General features: G+C 35.8%; 1 pseudogene; it reads right to left on the bottom strand.

Moving 5' to 3' along the window:
* Window positions 1–2,926: 2,926 nt before the first annotated feature.
* Window positions 2,927–7,353, bottom strand: LOC124249274 (ethanolamine-phosphate phospho-lyase-like; annotated as a pseudogene).
* Between the last annotated feature and the right edge of the window lie 584 nt (window positions 7,354–7,937).

Below are 7,937 nucleotides of genomic sequence, written 5' to 3'. Positions count from 1 at the left end.
TTGGGGAGAAAAAGGAAAAAACTAAAATCTTAAAAAAAAGAAGAGTCAGCACTGATGCGAGGAAGGAAATCTGAATAAAATTGAGTGTTTTTTTGTGTTGTCACCTATCCTATTTTGTTGTAGTTTGGACATTTGGCAGTGAAAATAGTATTTTTCTTCCAATAGTAACTTAAAAAAATAATTTAAAACTGTGCATTCTTTGAGTTTCTTGGATTAAAGTTCTCATCAATTCAATAACTTTATAGTTATTAGATTGTTTATACTATTTTGCATTTTATGTGATCTTTGAATAAATAATATATACTTAGTTCCTTACTCAGTTACTTAATAAATAGCAAAGTGAAGATTTCTAAAATCAAAGATTAGAATGAAAAGTTGATCTTTAAACAGTTAAATTGGATAAAATTTGATCGTAATTTGTGTTTCTCTTTACATATATCGAGTACATTTTCTTTCAATAACTCAGTTCATGCTTTATAGTGGCTTGTTGGTTTTCCTTTATTGAGCCCACAGGTTGAAGTTGTAACACGACTGACTTTAAATTTTTCTGTACAGAAGCTAATTTATATGCACATCAGTTATTCTCTACCTCCAGAACAGCAAAAGTGGTCAAACACTCCTGCCACTGTCAACCTTATTCACTCTCACTGGCATCGCTTCATTCTTAGCCTGAGCCCCTTTGTCGCTGAAATGTCATTTTATCTTTTCCTGCCTCTCACCAAGTTCTTAAACAAATATAAACTCAATTAAAGAGTGCATGAAAATCTGTTTCAACCTCTCAATATCTTAAATTTACTTTGTTAGCTAGTCTTACTCAAAACGTGTAAGTTGAAATAATGTGCTGTGGTGAAGTGGACAAGTGCACGTAGAATGGATGAATGGATGAGGGCAGAGGTTTCCAGAATTGCTATGTGTCTAAGGACCTCCTCACAGAAGGGTCACAGGGATAGAAAATGCCAGGACAACTGCCTGGAGTTGAGGGGCAATGTAAGTGTGGGGCAAGACGTAGGACATTATGTCACAGGTAATTATATTTATCTACTGATTGACTGGTTTCATTAAGGTATTACTTAGATACAGTGAAATGTACAGAGCTGAAGTGTAAGTTCAATTGGTTCAAATGTGTGTGTGGTGTAACTAAAACCTTTCTCGAGATTTCCATTTCCACCACCTGGAGAAGTTTGCTCACGCGCCTTCCCTGTCAATCCCAGCTCCCACACTCAGCCCACGCCAGGCACCCAGTCTTCTGATTTCGTTCAGCACTTAGATGAACATTTCTGTCAGAGAAAAAGTTCAACATCTCTGATATGAATACCTGATATGAAGTTACCAGTTTGTGAAATTTGTGCATCATCTTGATCTTCTTGATTAAAATTTGCCAAGATTCTAGTGACATTGTTTTAGCTTAATGTGCATAATTTCTTTGGAGATCTACAAACAGCTGTCTTCTGTATATTATTATTTTTGAAACTGGGGTGTAGGAAGATGGCAGTGAAAAAGCAGACTATGTATACTCTGGGATCTTTCCTAAGGGATCTGATCATAAGTTATGTGTGTGAAATAAGGAGCTTTACATAGTCAGTGTCCCGTCTTTGTCCAGCTCTGGTCCATGGACTCTTTGTATCAGGATCACGGATGATGCTGAGTAAAATCCAAATTCCTGGGCTCTACTCCTAGATTTACTGAATCAGAAGCTCTGGAACTAGGAACACACTGATATTTTTTTAAAGTGGTCATCCCTAGGGACTCACATACATAAATCTTGGCTCAAACAAGCAACTTCCTCAGCCTCTCCTAATTTTGATGAACTAATCTGAGCTTATCCATAGTTCTTAAATGAGGAAGGAAACCTTTAAGACAAAGTAAGGCACAACCTATGTTATCTAGTTGAACCATTGTTACGTTTATTGTTATGAACACTACTGCTTAAAATCCTTGAATGTTATCTTCTTGTTTTTGTGAAAAGGAATAAAATCCACACGACAATCTAGCCCCAACACATCTCTTCACCCACATCTCTAGCATCAAGACCCTCTCACTCTCTGAGCTCTGGCCCATCGGTTACTTGTCAGTTGACTGAATGTGCCACACTTCCTCCTAACTCTGGGCCTCTGGAGATGCTAGTCTCACTTCCTGCAACACTTTCTCTCTACTCTCTGGAAACACCAGTCAAATGCCATTTCCTCAAAGTTACCCTAACACACTTCCCCCAAATAAATCCAGCATCCTTAATTATGTAGTCTTATGATACTATCACTATTTACATTTGGTAAAGCATTTTTCATAATCTTAGTTTTATACTTGTCTGAGTCTATGAATAGTGTGTATTGTCTATGTTTGACTTCACATTCTCAGGTTAGATACTATGCTTGGGTCTGGAAACCACTGACAACTAATAGGTGATTAAAAAATATAAGAGACTGAAGTGCTTTTTGATTTGTCAGGATTTTTGGTTTGTTAGTTTGTCCTAAATCAAGGAACCAAATAGACTCTCATGTTAATTTTTTTGTTTACATATTTTCTTTTATTACAGTCTATTAAATCATTATAAGATTCATACTTGAAGGTACTAACTCTCCAAGATTAATGAACCTATTGTAATTTCCTCTCTAATTTCAAACATTAAAACATGAGAAGAAAAACTGCCAAGTTAACATTAAACTTGAAGCTTAATTTTACAGAATAAATTCAGTACTTTCAGAAATCCCAGGTAAGGAATGAACAGGCTAGAGGTTGAACTAATAATCTCGATGTGGTTTGATCGTCACTTGATTTGCTCTTGTTACTCTTTTATCTTTCTATTTACAAATCTAAATGGAATGGAAATTCTACTTTCAGATGGTGCAGCAGAGCTGTTGACAGAAGAGACACACTCACTCATTCGCTGTAACTCTGGACATTTATCTTGCTTTAAAGTGCTAATCTTTCATGCCTTGAGCCTCTTACTGAGCAGTGAATGTTCATCTGTGCACAATCCATTTCTCTTTCCGCTGAGATTTTCTTGGAGTCAGTGGTGCTGTCACTGAGCAATTCTGGATGTGCTTCGTTAGGTCACTTTGTTCTTCATGGAGTATTCTCAGCCTCCATGCAGAGTCTTTCAGTTGTGCCTTCTTCTAAAACTGTTAAAGTCCTATCAAGTTGGTCCACCACAAATTTTGCATCTTGTTCAGTAAAGGGCATAGGTGGTTTTATTTTAAGCACAGTTCTGTGAGGTCCATCAGGACTTCTTTCATTTTGGAGACAATGTGTTGAGTTTCAGCTCTGGCAGGAGTCCTTTTCGGATGGTCCTTAACTAAGTCAATTCTGATAAAAAGGCCAACACCCCTGTTATCGCCTATCAAAGTGTGTTTAGCCTTCTGTTTATTCAGCTACTCAGTAGATAATTTCCTACACTTGTGACATATCCTTGATGGTCTTCATTTTCAATTATATCCAGGATGATCAAACCAACAGCATAAGATACTGGATTTCCTCCATACAGCATTGAAATACTTCGTCCCAGAGAAGCACAGCCTTCTTCAATTTCTCTAGCTGTTACCATCATGGCATTGGCTGGCCGTTGCCCACTGGGTTTCTCATTGCGACAATGTCCAGAACAAAGTCTCAGCCACGTATTTGGAAGCTTCAGAAATGTTTCTCAGCTCAGCCAAAGCCTCACCTTAATTTTTAGTTAATTAAAATTTAGAGAATGAGAAACTTAATTATTCTAATTTTTCATCCTTTTATAAAATAAAAGAGCATAGCTTTGTGTTAGTAATGGTCAGTTAGGAAACACACAGCTATTTTAGGTATAGAAGACAGGAGTTCAATTATTTTGAATTAGGGACCTAAATTTGAGAAAGGTAAAAATCAAAAAAAAATTGCCAGAGGAAAAAGATATAAACATAAGTCACAGGTATCCAAATATAAGATATAATATTCAATATGCAAGGAACAGTTACACATAATATTTTCAAATACACAAACACACACACGTAAACATATCTACTCAGCAATAAGTGACAATAACATTAGAAACTTTTAACTTTTCAAAAATCAATAATGCTTTTCAAAGGTAATTTACAAATATGTCAAAAAGTACAGAGAATTAAAAATACGTTTGTGATAAAAGGAAACTCTGTTACTCGGGTACAAGACTAACTAGGATTTAACAGAGAGAAAACTCAAATTCTACTTACTCGTTTTTTTGTTTGCATATCGTATGTTTAACAGTCTGCAGCAAAGGAGTCACAAGCCTTTTTTTTCCCTTGTGAATAAACCTACCATATTTAGCCAACTTTGTAGAATTTTAAGTATATTTCATTGCTTTTATCTAACTCATTATTTGCACTTATTATAAACTCAAGCACACAAAAATTCATTTTATTCATACCTTCTACACATTATACATCTTCAAGTATATTTCATCATTTGCTTTCATATTTTGTTACAACCAGACTCTTCTTTCTTTAAAACAAAATAGTCCCTTTTCATCTCTCTTCTTTTTGTAGATAAACAATAAATAGCCATTACTCTGCACATATGCCCTGTACGTTATACACATTTTTACATTTCTTCAAAATAAACAGGTGTGTAACACGATTCAATGCCTTTATATGTCCTCTTATGTTTGTTTGTTTGGTTATTTTTTGAGGAAGATTAGCCTTGAGCTAACATCTGCCACCAATCCTTCTCTTTTTGCTGAGGAAGACTGGCCCTGAGCTAACATCTGTGCCCATCTTCCTCTACTTTATATGTGGGACGCCTACCACAGCATGGCTTGCCAAGTGGTGCCATGTCCGCTCCTGGGATCCGAACTCGGGGCTGCAGAAGTGGAACGTGCAAACTTAACTGCTGTGCCACCAGGCCGGCCCCCTTTATATGTCCTCTTTAGCTGAAGGCTACTCTATAATGTATTACATATGAGCACAGATTATATTTTCCATGAATGTAATTTATAAATTAATTTTAGTTTAAGGTCTTACAGCTACCAAGCTGTAATTGCTTCAAATTACCACTTAAATTTACATATCTGTCCTCATCCTTATGGGTTGAACAAGGTAAGAATTTTATAAGAATGAACTCCTTAAAAGACATCCTTTATTACAGTTTCTCTTACAAGAACACAATTTTTGTTGTTTATAAACAATTTTTAGAAATGGTATATTTTGCTTCATCCATGAAGTCAATATGAAAATTTAGAATTCATATCATGATAAAACAATAGTCTTTTTTTATGAGAGTTTTTAAGATGTACTCTCAGCAATTTTCAAATGTAAAATACCGTATTGTTGTGAACTATAGACAGCATGCTGTACGTCACATCCCCAGAACATATTCATCCTGTCACTTGAAGTTTGTGCCCTTTGACCACCTTCACGCATTCCTTCCACCTCCCACCCCTACCCCTGGCAGTCACCAATCTGCTCTCTGTTTCCCGGAGATTGGTTTGTTTAGATTCCACATATAAGTGAGATCATATGGTATTAGTGTTTCTGTGTTTGGGTTATTTCACTTAGCATAATGCCCTCAAGGTTCATCTATGTTGTAGCAAATGGCAAGATTTCCCTCTCTTTCATGGCTAAATAGTATACACCATGATTTCTTTATCTATTCATCCATCGATGGACACAGGTTATATCAATCTCTTGGCTATTACAAGTAAAGCTGCAATGAACATGGGGGTGCAGACGTGTCTTTGGGACAGTGATTTAATTTCCTTCATATATATATACCCAGAAGTGGGATTTCTGGATCAGATGGTTGTTCTATTTTTAATTTTTTGAAGAACCTCTATACTGTTTTCCATAGTGGCTGTACCAATTTACATTCTCACCAACAGTGTACAAGGGCTCCCTTTTCTCCACAGGTGTACCAGCACTTCTTTTTTCTTGTCTTTTTGATAAAAGCCACTGTAACAAGTGTGAGGTGATATCTCATTGTGGTTTTGATTTGCATTTCCCTGACGATGAATGATGCTGTGCACCTTTTCATGTATCTGTTGGCCATTTGAATATCCTTGGAAAAACATCTGTTCAGATTCCTTGCCCATTTTTAAATCAAGTTTTCTGATTTTTTGCTATTGATAATAATGACATTTTTTACAGAAACAAAAAATAATTCTAAAATTTGTATAGTAGCATAAAAGACCCCAAATAGCCAAAGCAATCCTGAGAAAGAGGAATAAAGCTGAAGACATTACCCTTCCCGATTTCGAACTACAATGCAAGCTAAAATAATAATAATAAAAAGTATGGTACAGGCATAAAAACAGACACATAGACCAGTGGAACAGAACTGTGGGATCCCAGAAATAAACCCAAAGGTATATGGTCAACTTGTCGTTGATTTTGATTTGACTAGGAGACTGAGGATACTCAACAGAGAAAATGCAGTCTATTCAATAAAGGGTGTGGGGAAAACTGGATCTTCACATGCAAAAGAATGAAACTGGACCCACGTCTTACACCACTCACAAAAATTTCCATGAAATGGATTAAAGACTTAAATGTAACACAGGAAGCCATAAAACTCCTAGAAGGAAATAAAAGGAACATCTCCTTGACACTGGTCTTGGTAACGACTTCATGGATATGACAACACAAGCAAAGGCAACAAAAGCAAAGCTAAACAAGTGGGATGAGCTAACAAGCTTGTGCACAGCGACGGAAATGATTAACAAAATGAAAAGACAACCTACAGAACGGGAGAAAATATTTGTACATCACATGTCTGATAAGAGATTAACATCTAAAATATATAAGGAACTCATACAATTCTTACTGATATACAAAGTAAAATATTGTTTACACTGTGATAAAATTAGGAAGAAGACATAAGAGTTGTTTTAAAACCAACATTAGTAACTTTAATTTTTAAAAAGAATCTTCTATTTATCAGAAAGATTAAATTAACTTCTTAAATACAAATTATAAACCCCTGTATTCACAAATTGGATTTTAAAAGACTCATTAAACTATGTTTAAAAGTTCTGAGTATCACACTTTTCTTCTTAGTTTTAACCAAACCAAGGCTATTAGCTGAATTCACTGAATTTTCGAATTAGTTTTTACAGAAAAAATAAAATTACTGTCTTACCTTTTACGGAGCTATTGTGGGGAGAAAAAAAGTTTTCTTTAGAAGAGTCAAAATATTTAAAGCATTGAAAGTTAATCATTTTTTTAATTTCTTGAATTTTAAATTTATAAAATCCTAACTATGTATCAATTAGAGCCTGAGCTCCAAAAGACTGTAAAAGACCTTGAAACCCAACTCACTAAATGCTCGTTCTATGGAGCCTCTCAGATGAACAACTGTGTTCACATCCAAACTTCCTCTGTCACTGTAATTCCAAACTGCCCTTGGTGAAATCATGCCAGTTGGAGAGATTTGCATATGAGTTAGGATTGTAACGTGAGATACAGAGGAAGCAGGTTTTCAGTCTGGAGGGAAGACAGATTTAAGAAACTCCAGAGAACTGCAATAGTCAGTAAGGATTATAGTTGTGAAATCATGTGTCTTAAGAATCCGGTCAAGGGCTAGTCGTCACCAAAGACTAGTGGCCCAAAAGCCGCCAGCCTTGGCAGAGGAAATTAAAATATTCTCAGGAACAGAAAGACAATACTGAAGAATGTCCTTATAAAATTTTGAAAAGGTGAAGTGACGTATCATTTGGCCAAAGGACACTGGTGTGACACGACGTTTTGAAACTGTCAGCTTCTAATCAATTTGAGAGGCCAATTTTTCTGACCTCTCTCTGTCTCTTGCCCTTTGAACTTTATTTTATAAACCAGGGGTCAGCAAACTGCAGCCAGCAGGCTAAATTCAGACCAACATTTGTTTGTGTAAATAAAGTTTTATTGGAACACAGCCTTGTCCATTCTTCACATATTGTTATGGTTGTTTTCAGCTATAATACAGATTTGAGTCGTTGCAGCAAAGACTGGCTCACAGAGACT

The sequence above is a fragment of the Equus quagga genome, chromosome 1, assembly GCF_021613505.1.
Source record: "Equus quagga isolate Etosha38 chromosome 1, UCLA_HA_Equagga_1.0, whole genome shotgun sequence".
NCBI classification, from domain to species: Eukaryota; Metazoa; Chordata; class Mammalia; order Perissodactyla; family Equidae; genus Equus; species Equus quagga.
This window is presented reverse-complemented; position numbering and strand designations above follow the sequence as displayed.